At 47.0% G+C, this 18,445-nt stretch overlaps 1 long non-coding RNA gene across 2 annotated transcripts in view; it reads right to left on the reverse strand.

Moving 5' to 3' along the window:
- The window catches only part of LOC147021726 (uncharacterized), a 99,769-nt gene that overhangs the window by 308 nt on the left and 81,016 nt on the right, over nt 1-18,445 (reverse strand). For both annotated transcript variants that reach the window (XR_015060900.1, XR_015060901.1), the window contains exons 3-6: nt 9,665-9,861; nt 7,217-7,369; nt 6,522-6,758; nt 1-543 (exon numbers count right to left, since the gene is read on the reverse strand). The exon at nt 1-543 is cut by the window's left edge and continues 308 nt beyond it. This is a non-coding gene — a long non-coding RNA (uncharacterized LOC147021726). The remainder of the gene's footprint in view (nt 544-6,521; nt 6,759-7,216; nt 7,370-9,664; nt 9,862-18,445) is intronic.

Below are 18,445 nucleotides of genomic sequence, written 5' to 3' on the forward strand. Positions count from 1 at the left end.
GGGTTTTTGTAGGATTTTATAATCAAATCGGACAAACGTTAAACTCTGTCTGAAGTCAAATAGGATTCCACAATCGGCCAGTTAGAATCCTTCAGGAGGATAACGATCACAACAAGGTGGCTTTAAAAAAATCCACATCAACACTCTTGGCAAGGAGGTTATATCGTTCAATGGGAATGGTGTCTTTAGCAGATGCAAGCATAAGATCTGCGGCAGTCGATGACCATGGACAGTCTGGAGCAGGTGTTCTTTGTACGGCATTCTGTATGATGAGTGCTGCTTTGTAGATATGCAAAGTTTTATCAACCTTAGTTGCTGAGGCTACTGAATGATGACGTGATTCAGTTTCTGACTGGGACGTCACTGTGCAGGTTTCCGTCAGCTTTGGATGATGAATCATCTGACAGCCTTGTTAAAGAATAGTCTTTGAAGCGGTCAAAAATAGTTCTGGTTGAGAGCATGCCGACAAATACAAACTGACTTCTGTGATGGAACACAAGCTGCAGTTAGTCCTGTTGTAGCATTCGCTTCAGGTTATCTGACCTGTGGAAAACAGAGCATTTTTTGGTGACTGGAGAGATAAAAGTATTCTATCCAGAAGTAAGGAGATACTGACTTTTTCACACAGGGAGTCCCCGACTTACGAATGGATTACATTCCTGCAGTCGGATCATAAGTCGATTGGAATGTAAGTCAGAAAATACTGCCGATATCCCCATAATATGTGGACGTGTACCCTATCATGTCACTTTATATAAAATAGTCATTTTACCGATGTTTTTGCCTTTAACTACCTTTATGTAACAATCTATACTAATAAAAGGCAGAGTGTGTGTGTGTGTGTGTGTGTGTGTGTGTGTGTGTGTGTGTGTGTGTGTGTGTGTGTGTGTGTGTGTGTCCTCCATAACTCCAAAACTATAAAACCTAACCGTCTGAAACTTTGCTTGCATACGAACAAATATTCCAAGGAAGTGCGAGAGTGAAAATTGGGTGTTTGGGTTAATTAAAACACCCCTTTTGAAGATAATTAATGGCCTTATTTAGTTATATCCTTCAACAGGCGATCCCTAGCCGTCTCACTCTCTGGGTCGAAAGATGTTTCCTGGGTAACCTCGCTGGGGTCTGAAGCTGCCATGTTTTCTGGCCTGCTCAGCCATGTCTTGACTTGGAACAGGCCACAACGATTTAAAGTTGTTGTTTTCACTTTCCTCACTCTTATTATCGAATGCCTGTTCATCATAGCTACGGATTGATGGGAATATTGCAATGCTTATAAACATCCAGAGACGTCAGCGTTTGTGGCTTGACATTTCGGGTGTCTCTGGGAGGTGTATGTTTTATGTGTCCTCATCGCGTGCCAAACTAGCCATTTCTTAACAAAAGTTTTGTTGGAGTGCTTGCTTGAGTGCTTAAGCCACTTGGTGAGCTGAGATTAGTGTGTGTGTGTGTGTGTGTGTGTGTGTGTGTGTGTGTGTGTGTGTGTGTGTGTGTGTGTGTGTGTGTGTGTGTGTGTGTGTGTGTGTGTGTCTCTCTACATATGGTTTTTAATAATGTGGAATGGAGTCCTCCCAGGGCACGCTCAAAGTATCCACCTTAATTTTGGTAAGGGGTCACGATTCACAGACCAAGATGTTAAGTTTTCTGTTTTCAAAGTTTTGTGTCAAGGGCTCTCTTCAGGATCGTTACTGAGCCCAGGCTGGCTTCCAACTGTAGTTCGTTTGTCGTTATATTCCCAGGGATGGTTTTTAATATCTCTGTGAGGTTCTTCTTCATAATTCCCATAAGGTTCTTTGTCATCCCTGGTACAAGTTTGGCATTCTTCAGCTTCCAGGATCTTTTCACATCATACTTGAGGTCTTGGTATTTGGACATTTTCTTAATTTCTGCATTGTTAGTCCAAAATCACTGGAATTAACAGCTCAATTAGCAATGCCTTCTCTTTATTTGCACCTTAGTATGATATCTGGTCGCAATGCTTTGTTTTTGATGTTCACGCCCGATGGGATCATAAGGTCGTTAGAGAGCGGTACTTCAATGTTTTCAGTGATTGCATTTGATTCATTTTCCCACAAATTTTCTGGAACTGGAATATCAATGTTTTTGCAGATGTGCCAGTGGATTACTTTACAAACAGTTGTGTCATTGTGTATACAGCTGTTCTGACAGGTTTTTTTTCGTGTTTGGTTATTAAGCGTCACATATCATTCTCTTTGCTAACCCCACCTTCACCCCTCACCTGTTTGTTTTTTCCCTCTCCTCTCCCCCACCATTTTCTCTCCTCTGTCACCTCCTCACTCTCCCCTCCTTATAAAATGCAGCACTCTCCTCCCACACCTCTGTGTCTCTGTCTCTGTCTCTGTCTCTGTCTCTGTCTCTGTCTCTGTCTCTGTCTCTGTCTCTCTCTCTGTCTCTGTCTCTGTCTCTGTCTCTGTCTCTCTCTCTGTCTCTCTCTCTGTCTCTCTCTCTGTCTCTCTCTCTGTCTCTCTCTCTCTGTCTCTCTCTCTCTCTGTCTCTCTCTCTCTTGCTCTCTCTCTCTTTCTCTCTCTCTCTGTCTCTCTCTCTGTCTCTCTCTCTGTCTCTCTCTCTCTCTCTCTCTCTCTCTCTCTCTCTCTCTCTCTCTCTCTCTCTCTCTCTCTCTCTCTCTCTCTCTCTCTCTCTCTCTCTCTCTCTCTCTCTCTCTCTCTCCCACAGTGAATAGCAACGTTTGGTGAGGTGTCGCTCTCCCCACCTCCCCCCTAATTCATCCTCTCTGCCTCCCCTTCCCCCTCTCCCCCTACACCTGCCTCCTCTCTCTCTTTCACACCCCCCCCCCCCAGTTTATTGACCCGTTGGCCAATTGACGGATTGTATTTGCTAGTTATAAATATAATAACATAAAATAGAGAGAGAAAATAATGTTAATGTGCAGTTGTAAAATTCCCATCTTGTCCTTTATAATTATTCTGATCACTGAACGATGAAGGTCTAACGAATAACCAAGTTGTGAGTTTCATCTTTATCAGATTGGTATATAACGTCCAATTTCATCTTTAATGTTAAGGTTCTAAATTGCTTTGTTGCAGGAACATCACTGCAACATTTATCAGCCATGAGTCGGATTCTTTGTCACAGTAAAATGTGTGGCACGATGAATGTAGCTGCGAGCAGCACAGTGCAGTACTGTACATTACATGGGATAATGTAAACCATGTGACGCTCACTCTGAATTTCGCGGAAGAGTTATGCTTCGTCCAACCAATGAGCTCCGAGTTTCTCTGCCCACGATCAGTTCGTACATACAAGCAAATGTTCATATCTTGGATCATTACCATTACCCACGGCTCAGATTACATTTTCTAATCTGTCTCATTAACCTTGTGCCGTGTCTGTTCCATGTTCCCGTGTGAATGAATAAGATGAGATAGATAAAATTCATAGTTATTCCAACAGGGGATTTACCTTTATATCTGTTTCCTCAGTTTTGTCACGTGGTGTGTGTGTGTGTGTGTGTGTGTGTGTGTGTGTGTGTGTGTGTGTGTGTGTGTGTGTGTGTGTGTGTGTGTGTGTGTGTGTGTGTGTGTGTGTGTGTGTGTGTGTGTGTGTGTGTGTGTGTGTGTGTCCCTCTCTTCCACTCTCCCACTCTCTCTGCGGTAATAAACATTTTGTCATAAAAACCTGCACGTGGTCATTCGAGGTACGGGACTTCGCCATTAAGCATGAGTGTACTGGCTTTAAAAATCTAACAATGGGCCAATTGGGAAACATGCATTCAAAACATTCTTAAAGCTCTCTTAAAAGATTTATCACAGTAATATCAGAACCAGCTGATTCATCACACGGTCACAGATTGTTTAACTCCAATATGGGGCCGTTCAAAAAAATACGTAACATTCCTTTTTTAAGGTAGGCACGCACAGGCTTGATTAAACTTTACCAATAATATTTATAAGCTTATCTGGAATTGCAATCGTGCACTCTGTACGTCCGTCTCTTATTTCGGCTTCTCCAGCCAAACCGCTAGGCTGATCCGGCTGAAATTTGGCAGCAACGTTCTGCTCCTGACTAGTAATGGGAGTTGAAAAGCTCATTATTGTCATGTGACTTTAAGTAGGTCAAAATGGAGGACAGTAAATTCCTTCAAAAATCTTCTTCTCCAGACCCACCAGTCACAATGATACCAAATTTGGGTTACAACATTAGGCTAGGGTAGGGATGTTAAATTGTGGACACCATGCCGATCACACGACCAAAAATGTGCCAAAATGGCCAACTTAGTCAATTTTGGGAATTTCATGTAAATTCTTCAAAAATATTCTCTCCAGATCAGCTTGTCAGAATGCTACCAAATTTGTGTTACAACATTAGGACAGGGTCTTGATGTTAAATTGCAGAGGTTTGTTTGTTTTGTTTATTGTTCCACATTTCACAACAAATAACATGATTCATACAAATTTTAGTCAAATTGAAAATGATGCAAAGAAATAAATTGAATCAAATGCAATGCACAGTGAATTAAATAAGACATGAATAATTAAACAGTGTAAAATATGAGGCACCTAAATGAAAAAGTGAACTTGTAAGAGATTATGGTTCTACAAAGAGACTATTGGTCAGAACATAACAATAAGTTGGAAGTAGACGTAAAATATACACTCACAAAATGTGTTTCAGGTCATTGAAAACGTGAAGGAAGGACTTCATATGAGAAGCCATGTGGTCTACAAAGAAAACACTTTAGTGTAATGAACATAATAATTTATCACTCTTCAGTACCACCTGTACAATCTAGTAACAATATGACATTGAAAATCGACACTTACATAGTTGAAAGGTAACACTTGAGCTTTTGCTTCGAACAATTGATTGAGCGGGTTTCAGTTCGATCAGCGTTTAAACTGTTGCAGAGTTTAGGTCCAGTGAACATAATTGTTTTGTTTGCGAAGACTGTACGAGTGCATAGAAGATGAAAACAATCACGTTGTCTAGTAATGCAATAATGGATAGCACTATTACGTTGGAACAGAGGAGTGAAAGTGTCTGATAAATTACCTTTCGCTAGTTGGTGCATGAATATTCCAAGACAATAGGAAAATAAGTCAGGTATTTGAAGGATATTGCAATCATAGAACAGCTTATTTGAATGTGAATAAAATCCAACATTATTTATTATTCTAATGGCCCGTTTCTGAATGACATTGATTTTGTCTGTGTGACCCATAGAGCTGTTCCCCCAAGCAAGTACAGTACACCATAATTCAAATACAGCAAGATTAGGGTGGAATAGAGTACACACACAACATGTGTGGGTACAAAAGTGTTTAGTTTGTTTTTAACACCTGTATTTGGAGACAATTTACATAAGAAATCAATTTGTACTTTCCAAGATAGCTTACTGTCTATATAACAAGAAATTCATGCCGATCATGTGAGCGGAAGTGTGTTAAAATGGCAAACTTAGTAAATTTTGGGAAAATTGTGTAAATTCCTTCAAAAATTTTCTTCTCCAGACTCACCAATCTGAATGCAACCAAATTTGTGTTAAACATCAGGCCAAGGCCCAGATAAGCTACAGGTCCAGTGGTCCTATTTTGTAATTAGTTTTGTTGGGTCCCTCGTCATGCGTAACACTCGACCCAAACAAAGCCAATGGAAATCTGATGCAATAAACCCAGACAGTGTATAATCAGCAGAGGCCTACAGGACTAATGTGTTTGGCACACCAAGCTCCATAATATTGAGGAACGACCGGCCGATGAGAATGCGTTTGACGATGAGGCCACACGGCCGCCATATTGGGACTCACTACCGCCCAAAAGTTCCATCGTAAACAATATGAGAAAAAAAAAATCAAAGATAGCAGGTTTTTAAATAAATTGTGAGTTCTTATTTTTTATAGGGATTTCTCATGTTGTGGTGAGTACCAAAATGGCAGCCAGTGACCAGTTATTTCAGCAAACCAAGGATCCAGTAATATTTAGATCAGCAGTTAGGTCCACCAGAAAACCAAGATGGTGGCCATCTCGTTTTGTTTGGATGCTATGATTGATGGAGTCAAGTGACAGATATGGGTGTGGTCCAGCAGCTGTTCGACCAATGTGTACCCTTTCAATCAAAAATCGACCCCCACCAAGAACCACCACAACAGCAACAACAACACAAAGTTCTTGTAGACCTGCCACATGTTGCAGGTAAAAATACCTTGCAGGCTCATAAGTCCGGATGTTTGTCAGTCAGGCGTTTATAAGTTGGGGGACTCCCTGTATTTCAAAATAATAACACCACCACTTCCCAATTTCATGTTGAACTGTGAACCAGTTTTACGATTTACTTCCAATTTTTTTTTAGAATTCTGATCTCCTTCACTGCTTTAGATGAGACAAATACATTTTGAAGCAAATAAACAGCAACACAACTACACAAATTGGCAGCAGATGAATTTTATGAACTCATTATTTCTGTCCTGAAGCATGATTGTTGAGGCCATTTTCAGATGGCTACCAGCAAATGATACCAAGTGCCATTCACTGTTCAGCTGCATTTACCTGAAATCTGTGAGGGTAGTTCATTCTCTTTCAGCGCATTTCAAGAACAAAGTGATGAGCTTGATCATCCGGAATACTACACGATTATTGATTGGTTGCTCCTCTATGACCAGATTGCGAAATGAAGCATAGACTGTGGTGGTTGTGATATCTCTCTTCAAGGGCAACAGTCTTTATCTTGGAGATACATCATTATGCTTTCATTGTGTTTCAGTGTGGCCGCTTCTAGTTGTTTTCCTGAAAAGTCATCCAAGTAGGCATAAAATAATTTCCATTTACCCTTTTCACTCATTCAGGAAGTTTGATCATTTGACACTCTTGGAAGATTGACTGGCTAATTTGCTAACCTGCCGTCAATGTCTCAACTCGCTTTAAGATGTCTTTTGTTGTTTTATGAGACACTTTCATGTGGCATTCCACCATATTGCAAATTACGTAAACTACAGGCAGGACATCTGCTTGGGCATGAAGCGTCGATCGTGAACGTAATTTCTTTCTGGGGGCTTTGCTTAGGATGAAGAAGATATGCAGAACTATAACATTCATTCAACTTTGACCCCTTAAACTCAGAGGAGGTGGACCACAGCTTCCTCTTCAGTCACTTTTCCCACTAAGTTTGATCAGACGCTTGTTAAGAAAATACCGATAACAAGTGCCATGAAAACCTGCTTCGGAAGGAATGTCACTGTACTCACCTTCGATGAGATGCTCATGAATCCATGATCTTTTGTAATTACACATTGGCAAGCACTGGCCATTGATAGGCAGACTCAACCGCAGTGAGTAATTCAGCAAACTGCCATTCCAAACTGCCAGCAAACCAGAATGGCCACCATTCCGAGCCACTTCTGCAAACATTCACGATATTTACACCATCAAAGTGAAGTAAATGGTTCACTAATGTCATTTTAACATTTTTCATTGGATAAAGCACTTAAAAGATGATGATGTGCTCGACATGATGAACCTGTGACGATCGAAGCGGCTCCACGATAGTGGACATCATGCGACACAAGCAAGCGCTCTGATTAGGCAAGATTCAAAATGTAGCATGCAATTCATGCTTCAATGTGGAGAAATAGTCCAACATGAAAACTTACAAAATATCTAAACTGGCAGAAATCAAGAGTTAAAGTGCTAGTACATGCAAGATCTTATCTTGTTCTCTGACTACTTAACTATTTTAGACCTTCCAATCTCGGAATGAAACTGAACGATCAATGGTCTCGGCTTGCAGTTGAAATGTACAGTATTAGCAGGCCCTTACCAGTCATGGATTGATTTGTGTCACTGTTAATAGCAGCAGGCTGTGCAAGGAATGTTTTTTTTTCTGGGAATTGAATTGGAATCATGAGTTAGATATTGAAGAATTTTTCTGATGTCGATCGCTAACATTAGACGGGCTTATTTCCGTGAACACATAATTTTCCCAGCAATCATGGAAGAAGTCAAAGGCCGATTCTTACAAAAATGCAAACTTCCCTCGGGTCATTAGACAAACGAAGCCACAATTGAGACCCCACGAATAACAGATCCTGAGGGCCCTTCAATAAAGTGATGATATATCATATCATTCCTCCACAGTGCTTGAGTCTGGCTATCGACATACCCAGGTCCATCATTTATTAAAAGAAAGAAGAGAAAAAAAGTTATTGCCAATGATTTTGAAGTTGATTAATGATCCTTTGGAAAAAAATTAAGTGAGTAGACGCTGAGGTGCTGACAGAATATGTGAGTAAATGCTGTTTATGTGCATGTATGGAGAACGACAGCACAAGAAGAGACTGAAGATGAAGAATCAAAGCAATAAATCCACAATTTTATTTATGACTAGCAAATACCACTCCTCACTTCGCTGAAGGTAATACTAAAGGGGGAAGAGAGAAAAAGAGGTGGGAAGAGGGCGAGAGGGTGGGGGAGATTGGGGAGAGTGAAGAGGCGGAGGGGAAATGAGAGAGGAGGGAGGGGGAGCGGGGATGGGTGGGGGAAGGGAAGACAGTGTGAGATGAGAGGAAGGGAAGGGAGACGTGCAGTGGAGCGTTAATTACGATTCATACTGTTTCATCAAAATGATGATTCTGCAGAGAATAACAGTGAAGATGGAAACAAAATAATGTCTGAAATCCATTTTCTACTGGTCATACGATAAACAGGGTCCAGAGACAAACTCCCATCCAGACATAATTACCACCGGGACGCGTTCGGAGCCAAACTGTCTGGACACAAACACCGACCGGACGTATCTGGAAACAAACACCACCCAGGCATGTCCAGAGACAAACACCGCCCTGACGTGTCTGGAGATAAACACCGCCCGGATGCATCCGGAGACAAACACCATCCAGACATAACCACCATCGGTATATATCCAGAGACAGAGACAGACTGAGAGAGGAGGGGAGAGTGAGAGAGGAGATGTGGGAGGGAGCTGCGCTGCATTAGGAGGGGGTAGAGCAAGGATGGGACAAAGAGAGAGATAGAGCAAGAGAGGTGGGGGTCAGGGAGTTAGCAGAGGGAATATGTTATGCTTTATGAACACACACACACACACACACACACACACACACACACACACACACACACACACACACACACACACACACACACACACACACACACACACACACACACACACACACACACACACACGGCCGACATCGGCAATTTTTTGGGAATCGGCAGGATGGAGTCAGTGTGATTACCAACTACAATACTTACTGTATAGAACCAAGAAACCTTGAGTAGCTTTTAACAAAAAACAAAGTTGCATTTATATCGACATTTCAGGGATATGTTCACAAACATTATTCTTAATAAACAGCTGCGTGTGACGGGTGGACAAAAAATTTTGCTCGGTAATTTAGAAAGCATGTTATTATGGCAAACGACTCAGAAATCGGGTGTTATTTCACAACTCGCTCAGAATGACGGAGCATGAACCACTCACTCAAGGTGACGGAGCATGAACCACTCACTCAGGGTGTTGGAGCATGAACCACTCGCTAAGGGTGACAGAGCACGAACCACTCACTCTGGGTGACAGAGCACGAACCACTTGCTCAGGGTGACAGATAACGAACCACTCGCTCAGGGTGATGGAGCACGAACCACTCGCTCAGGGTAATGGTGCATGAATCACTCACTTTGAATGATGTGGTGTGGAAAAAGCATCCTCAGTGAGTGAACGATTCACTCAGAATGAAGTAGCACAGTACCGTTATCGACAATGGGTGCTCGGCAAGTGGCTTAAGCACTCCAATTCAATGGATGAAAAGGAATGGTTGGCCAGGCTGTCACTGCATACCATGAAGGATCCCTTTAACTTTAAAGCCGGTCTTCACTGCACACACACAACAGGTAATTAAATAAAATGCATCCATAAATCCGCCATTTTGCCTGCTCGTCTGTGTAAGTAACACGCAGTACATCGGTTCGTGTTCCGTGCAAACGTCATAACATTTTTTATAAATGTCCATTTTTTACCAGATTCACTTTGCTTCCCAGTAGAGTGCCTCGCAAAACCTCCAAAACTATCGACACAGATCTGGCAGACACTATGGATAGGCATTCCCTCTGGGAGACAGGTTGTAAGGTCAGGCAGTGAATGCATTAAATCATATAGCTCAAAGAAGCTGGTTAATTTTGGCACGTTCCTAAATGCTTTGTGCACTCAATATAATTCTCCAAACAGGAGAGAAAGATAAGATTAATGCTTTGGAAATTTCACATTTTTTTATGTATATATGGAGAAGAAGGGAACACAGCCTTGCTTTCTTAAAGTAAACAGGTATATCGGCCAAGTTATAAGGCTCGTTATTTCATAAAATTATCAGTTTTCACCACAGATTTCGACACTTATTTCGTCCGGACGATATCCGATCCTCAAAACCGAAATAATATTTCGATGATACACTTTAATTAGTCCGTGATAGTATATCATGGAAAATCGTTTCATATAATGCATGAAATCACTCCAAGCTCCTAATTTGAAAACTTTAGTACTTAAAAAAGTGATACATACAGTGATTCAGAGGTATGATGAACAGGCATTCGATAATATGAGTGAAGAAAGTGAAAAAAATAACTTTATCGTGAAGAAATCCTTGTGGTCTGTTCCAAATAAAGGCAGGGTTGAGCAGGCCAAAAAACATGGCGGCTTCAGACCCCATTGAGGTTACCCAGGAAATGCCTTAAGACCCCAGAGAGCAAGGTGGCTGAGGATTGCCTGATGAAGGATAAAATTAAATGAAAAATCACTCATGGAACAACACTTGGCAAAACAGGGCAAAGAAGAGCACTCGGAAGATAACATACCTCTGCCTGGTTGAATAGTTCATGTTTTGTATCCCAGTGATGGGTTGGATCCGAACGAAAATTTAATCCGCTTTTCTTGTCACCAAACCAACGCATGCACATAGTTTTGTCATAACTCATCCACAACTTTTTGAGATATAATGATATATATAAATATGTATATGTATATATATATATATATATATATATATATATATATATATATATATATATATATATATATATATATATATGTATATATATATATATGTATATATATATATATATGTATATATATATATTGTTGTGGTTACCAGATTCGCAAACCACCATTCAGGTCCCTTAGGTGAGGTATCTCGGTAAGTGCATGTGTAGTTAGGCCCAAACCCGTTGTCTAGTGGGAATACATGTCATTTATGCGAGCTGCGACTCTTCAGGATAGCCGTTTTTCTTTTACTATCTTTATTTTGGACCAACCGCCATGATCACAACCACAACATCAACCACCGACCACAACCACCGCTTCACCACAACCGCCACGACCTTCACGTCACACCTCGCAACCGTAGCATCGCCACCGTTCTTGCCCCGCTGTGGGTACCGGTGTTGGACTCATGCAGAACGCGCGTCGAACAGCGTGTACAAAATCACGGATTTTGTGCTTCAAAAACGGATCAAAAACGACACACGCCCACTTTTTGCCGTCCAATCGGTGAGCGAGGGGGCGAATTGGCCCCCGCCTCCAGAACGATCGATATATGCAAATTTGTGGATCAAAAAGCCTTCACGCCCACTTTTCTCGGGCCAATGGGGAGCGAGGTGAAAGGTCAAAGGGAGGGGGTCAAAGGCGAAGTTACGGGGGGATAAAGGACGGTGTTCGTCAGTCAGAGGAGAGTCGCAAACGAGAACGAGAGGGGGTCGCGAAGGAGAACGAGAAGGAGTCGCAAACGAGAACGAGAAGGAGTCGGAACGAACGAGAACGAGAACGAAGGAAGTCTGGAGCCCGAAGCCTGCAGTGGCTGGAGAAGCTGAAGAGAGCCGGACGAGGGGGTGCTCGCGTCGGTGCCAGGAGCTGCACGCCCGAGGGAGGCCGGCAGCGCGACCTGGCCGAGGTGGAGACGCACACCAGGGATAATAAAGATCCTCTATACCCCGAGCATCAGCAACCCCCTCCTGTTTCCCCCCGCGCTGAGATAGTGCGACCAAGGGGGCCCCGTTCCCACCCCTGCCAGCCACTGTCCACGACGCCCGCGGGTTGCCGCCCATCGCCGCTCCGCGTCTCATCACCAGACGGGTAGGCCCGACCCGGTCTCGGCCTCAGGCCTGCCTCATTCTTGAGGGTATTTCTTTTCCTTGGTTTTGGGTATGTGTTGTCGGCGCCGTCTGTGAAGTAGCATTGTATAAGTGTTGCCGTGTGCTCGGTAGTCGGTATTAGCTCTGCACTGTGTTTTCACTTTTATGTTTGCTTTTTGTGTAAATGGAATTGTGTTTTCTTTTTTTTGTGTGCTTTTGGTGGAATTGTATTTGTGTGCTTCCCGTGTGCCGCGAATAAATGTGCTTTTATTGTTGAACTGTTCTCCCGCTTCGCTTCGTCTTTTCCTCCATTGAATCCCCATCTTGCTTCACGTAAAGGGTTGGTAGTGGGCTGAATACGCCCGATAATTAATCGAACCGTCGAGGTCGACGATAACACCGCTCGGTTATTCTGATAGTACGGAACGGGTCGCTTAAGTGGCCCGTGTCCGAAGTCGACCTGCGGCGAGGTGCGATCGCCCGGTCTACCCTCCGCGTGGGTACTTAGGTAGTTCGAATTTGGCGAGCAACCCTATCCCACGCGGGGGCTGATTGGCCTCGATCGCGGTGAGACGAAAGGTCCACCCGTGACTGGTTCCCGGCGTTAGTCCGAGAGGGTCACGACTGGATTGTCCGTCCGGTGGGCGACGTGCCGCGATTCGAGTTACGTGGCCGTCGCACGCCGGCGGGCGCGAAATCCGCAACACTGGTGTCAGGTCGTGCGATACAAATTCATCGCCCTCCTCGCGGCACTGGTATCGGAGAACAGGAAAACGGGCTGTCCTGTCTCCAATTAAATTCACGGGAATCGGTCCAGGGGTGAGAGAAGCGACCCCCGATTCCCTCCAAATTACGAGCGAGCGAAATTAACCCTTCACGAGAAGCAAGATGGCGTCTCAAGGCGAGCGGGAGCCGGGGGTATTAGAAATGTATATGTGTAATAATGTAGAGTCCATGGCCCAGGATGGAATCCCCGAGCAGGAAATGTTGATTGTGCAGGAACACGGACTCGCCCAACTGAACCCAGGGCCCGAGGTGGGTGCGGCAGCGGCCGCGGTGTATGACACCTCCCCCCCCCCTCTCCACCAAGACCCTTCCCCAACCCCTGCCGAAACGGCTCACTTGAGTGCATCCGACATGGCCCAGCTATTCACCATGCTGGCACAAATGAATGCGGCAATGACAAATGAAATAAAAAACGAAATGAAAGACATGAACAAACAAATAAACGAAAAGATGGATACATTCACAAACGAAATAAAACGCATGAAAACTAAAATGGAAACAAACATGAAGGAAGAAACGAGAAAGCTACGGGGTGAGACGCAGAACATGGGCCGATGCCTGCAGGCGGGCATGAAGGCCGTGAGCAGGGAACTTAAAATGGCGACTCCACGTGTCGGAACAAACGAGCTGGAAGGGGGTGCAACGGCTGACAGGCCCGCGGTGGAGGCGGGTAAGAAAATAATTCGGGAGACAAGAGACGAGGTGAAAGTAATTGGGAGGGAGAGAAAAGAACAATTAATACGGAAAGCAAGGATGAGGTACGCGGAGATCGTGAAAGAGCAAGGAGTGAAAAACAGGGAAGGACGGGAGCGACTTAAAGAGAAAGCAAGGTTGACCTACATAAAGATAAGGGAAAGACGCCAGAAAGAAGCGGAGACCAATAAACACGATGAAGACGGGGTAAGTGACGCGCACACACACACGGAGGTAGTGGAGGACAATGGGGGTGAGCTCGCGGAGCGTGTTGGGACCCGGTGCGAGCAGCTGGATGACCTCCTCCAGGAACAAGGGGAGGGAGTATGCCCCCTTGAGGCGAGTCACGACCAGGTGAGTTCGGTCGTGCTTTGCGAGGTTGAGGGGACGAGTGCTGTGGACGGGTGCACGGAGAGCTTGGGGGGTATAGAGGCCCCGGAGACCCTTGTGGGGACACGAATCCCCAGTGTGGTTGTCCCTGTGTGTGTGGTGCAAGGTGTGAGTGCGTCCCCGTGTGTGGAAGCGACCCCGTGTGTGAGTGGTGTGGTGGCGATGGTGCCAGAGTGCGTGCTTCCCAGCACGCCGTGTGTGGAAGAGGCACCGTGTGTGAGTGTCGCCGTGTGTGTGAATGAGGCACCGCGGTTGAGTGCCCCCGCGTGTGTGGATGAGGCACGGAGTGCGAGTGAGGCACCGCGGGTTAGTGCCCCCGCGTGTGTGGGTGAGGAACCGTGTATGTAGAGAACATTGTACTTTACGGTAATTCTACATATCGACGGTTCCCTGTGCCAGTGCGCATGCGCAGCCTGACCCGGAGCCAGGGATGTTGTGGGTGTTTCAACCTGTTCAATACTTGTTTGATTATTGTCGTTCCACGCTAATAAAGTGGTCGAACAAATTGAACTCTGTTCTTATTTATAATCAAACAACTTGATGCAGTCGAGTAAAGATCGTCGGTGCTGAGGAGGACGCGACTGGGTGAAAACGGACCACGAGAACGTCGACAGTGAGTTTGGATTTCTCGGGTTCTGTACCCAATCTTCGCCCCCAGGACACTGTACACACGTGTGCATCACCGAACATAGAACGTTTACTCCAGAATAACTGTTCCTATGGCGCCGGTGGAAGCAGAGTGCCCGATCGAGGGTTGTGACTATATGGCTACACACGCAGAGGCGGCAGTGGTGGCCGCCATGTTGAGTATACACGCCACTGTGCACGTCGCCGCCCCCAGGGCGGCGAGCTTGAATGCCAAGATGGAGAAACTCAAGCGTCCCTCCATAGCACTGGCCGGAACGGGCGAGGCCTGGTCGTACTTCATAACCCGCTGGGGCGAATACAAAACAGGTACTAAGCTTGTCGGACCCGACATAGTCGCGCAGCTACTGGAGTGCTGTGAGGAGGAGCTGAGAAAGGACCTCACTCGCGCGGCGGGTCGGAGCCTCGTGGGCAGCGATGAAGAAGACGTCCTCGCCGCCATGAAGGCGCTCGCCGTCCGGACGGAGAACACGATGGTAGCTCGAGTGGCCCTGTCTAACATGCGGCAGGGACACGAGGAGCCCGTCCGGTCGTTCCACGCCCGCATCAAGGGGCAGGCGGACACGTGCAAGTATGAAATGAAGTGCACCAAGGCGGGGTGCGATCAGGTCAACGACTTCACGGAAGAGATATTGCGCAACGTGGTTGCCCGTGGCATCGCGGACCAAGCAATACAACTTGACCTACTCGGTGAGAAGAACCAGGACATGCCATTAAAGGACATGATAGAGTATATCGAGGCCAAAGAGTCTGGAAAACGCTCGGCATCGCGCCTGCTTGACACTCAGAGCACGGACGCGATCAGTAGTTCGTATCGGCGGGGAAAGCGACAGGACGTCCACGCCAGAGTAGGAGCCAGGCCGGAAAAACGGAAGGCCAAGCCCGAAGGAGTATGCATCTACTGCGGCGAGGTGGGCCACGGCAAAACGCCTCAATGGCGCGCCAGACGCGCCGAGTGCCCCGGATACGGTAAAAGTGCCGGAAGTGTGACCGCCAGAATCACCTCGACAAGGCGTGCCTGGGCGGCCGATCGGCAAGACCCCCATCTAAGGAGACCGACGGGATGTACGACGAGCAGACGGCAGCCTTCGTCGAGCTATGCACGGTCACCATGGCCAGCACAGAGGACGAAATGCGCACGCTTCCCTCGCTCACCACCTGTACGATGATATGTGCGATAAGTGGATGAAACGCATATCCGACCCGCAGCCATACGTCAACCTCACTCTCACCAACAAGCGCGAGGATTACAAAGCGCTGGGTTTTAACCTCCTGAAACACACCCGCGCGGTAACCCTACCCGCTATGGCAGACACGGGGTGCCAGAGCTGCCTGATCGGCATTAAAGTCGTCCAACAAATGGGCCTGAGTACCGAGGACCTCATACCTGTATCCATGACCATGAAGGCCGCAAACAACAGAGGAATTCGTATCCTCGGAGCCGTGGTAGTCAGATTCGCCGGTAACAGTGACGACGCTCGGAGATTGGAGACGCGCCAAATCGCGTATGTGACGGACTCTTCAGACCGCATATTCCTCTCCCGCGCGGCCTGCATGGACCTGGGAATGATCTCGGACAGATTCCCGACACTCGGAGAGGTGAATCTGACGACCTCGGAATTGTGCGACTGCCCGCGACGCGCGGAGCCGCCGACCAAGCCGACCGCACTCCCCATGCCAGCGACCGAGGCCAACAGAGAGGCACTACAGTCACATTTACTCAGGATGTATGCTCAGAGCACATTCAACACGTGCCCACACCAGCCACTACCGAGAATGACCGGCCCGCCACTACGTCTTATGCTCAGTGAGAACGCGACACCGGTTGCCCATCACACTCCCATCTCCGTGGCCATACATTGGCAAGATGAGGTAAAAGCAGGCCTCGACCAGGACGTTCGGCTCGGCGTGTTGGAGGAAGTACCCGTCGGCACGCCGGTGACATGGTGTCACCGCATGGTAATTTGCGCGAAAAAGAATGGCAAGCCGCGACGCACCGTCGACTTTCAGGCCTTGAACAAGCATGCGTTCCGCGAGACCCACCACACCCAATCCCCGTTCCACCAGGCGAGACGCGTACCTAACGGGAAGCGCAAGACAGTATTCGACGCATGGAACGGTTACCATAGCGTCCGCCTACACGAGGACGACCGCCACAAGACGACCTTCATCACTCCATGGGGGCGCTACCGGTACCTATCTGCCCCACAAGGGTATATGGCATCGGGGGACGGTTACTCACGACGATACGATGAGATCGTCGCGGACATTGGTAACAAGACCAAGTGCGTAGATGACACGCTCCTATGGTCAGACACGATTGAGGGGAGCTACTTCCAGGCGGTCCAATGGCTGGATATATGCGGCCGGAATGGAATCATCCTCAACCCGGAGAAGTTTGTCTTCAGCGCACCCACGGTGGACTTCGCGGGCTTCACCATCACCATGACCGACGTGCGACCGTGCAGCCGCTACCTGGAAGCAATCCACGATTTCCCACAACCGCGTAACATCACCGACGTCAGATCGTGGTTCGGGCTTGTCAACCAGGTGGCATACGCCTTTAGTATGGCCGAACGAATGCAGCCATTCCGGAAGCTCCTGAAAAGTGGAGAACGCTTCCAGTGGTCCATGGAGTTAGAGGACATATTCCGCGAGTCGAAAGACGTGATCGTACAAGAAATCGAACACGGTGTCCGCATATTTGACAAAACTAAGCCAACATGCATCGCCACGGACTGGTCGAAGGAGGGAATCGGATTCTGGTTGCTTCAAAAGCACTGCCGATGCGTGCCAGTTAGACCATTCTGCTGCACTGATGGATGGAAAATAACCCTGGTCGGCAGCAGATTTACACACGCGGCAGAATCCAGATACGCGCCCATAGAGGGCGAGGCTCTCGCAGTCGCGGACGCCTTGGACAAAGCGCGCTACTTCGTACTGGGCTGCGAGAACCTGATCGTTGCGGTAGACCACAAACCACTGCTGAAACTCCTTTCGGACAGAGCACTTGACGACATACCCAACCCCCGCCTCAGGAACCTCAAGGAGAAGACCCTGCGTTATCGCTTCCGCATCATACATATCCCGGGAATGAAGAACAAGGCGGCAGATGCCATGTCGCGCAGGCCAGTTGGCACCACGCGACCTCCACTCATGAACCTTCCAGATGACAATGCCACCATAGCGACCCACCTCCAACCAAGCACGCACACCGACGTCCTGTCCCTCCTACGCCAAACTGAGCCGGAGTATGACGACGACGTCGAGGACAACCTGGCATGGTGTGCCGCGGGCCTCGAATCATTGCGATCAGTAACATGGGATCGCGTCAGGGAAGCCACCAGCAGCGATGGCGATATGCACATATTGGAGGGAATGACAATGAACGGCATCCCCGACTCAAAAATCGAGATGCCAGAGACAATTCGCGACTATCACCAGTACCGCGAGAACATTACATCGACAGATGGAGTGATCCTATACAAGGACCGAGTAGTCATACCACCCTCACTCCGCGGCGATGTGCTGAGCGCCCTACACGCTGCCCACCAGGGCGTATCAATGATGACCGCCCGCGCAGAATCCTCTGTATTCTGGCCAGGCATGTCGGCCGACATCAGCGCCACTCGGAAAAACTGCGAACACTGCCACCGGATGGCACCATCACAGCCTGGAGCGCCACCAACTCCACCTATTCCGGTCGTTTACCCCTTTCAGGCAGTGTGCTCGGACTTCTTTGTACACAGGGGTGCACACTACCTTGTGACAGTGGACAGATACTCGAACTGGCCGATCATCTCAAAGTCGACGGGTGGCGCCGC

This window comes from Eptatretus burgeri, chromosome 8 (genome assembly GCF_056783735.1).
Source record: "Eptatretus burgeri isolate ZD-2024b chromosome 8, Ebu_testis_v1, whole genome shotgun sequence".
In the NCBI taxonomy this organism is placed as follows: Eukaryota; Metazoa; Chordata; class Myxini; order Myxiniformes; family Myxinidae; genus Eptatretus; species Eptatretus burgeri.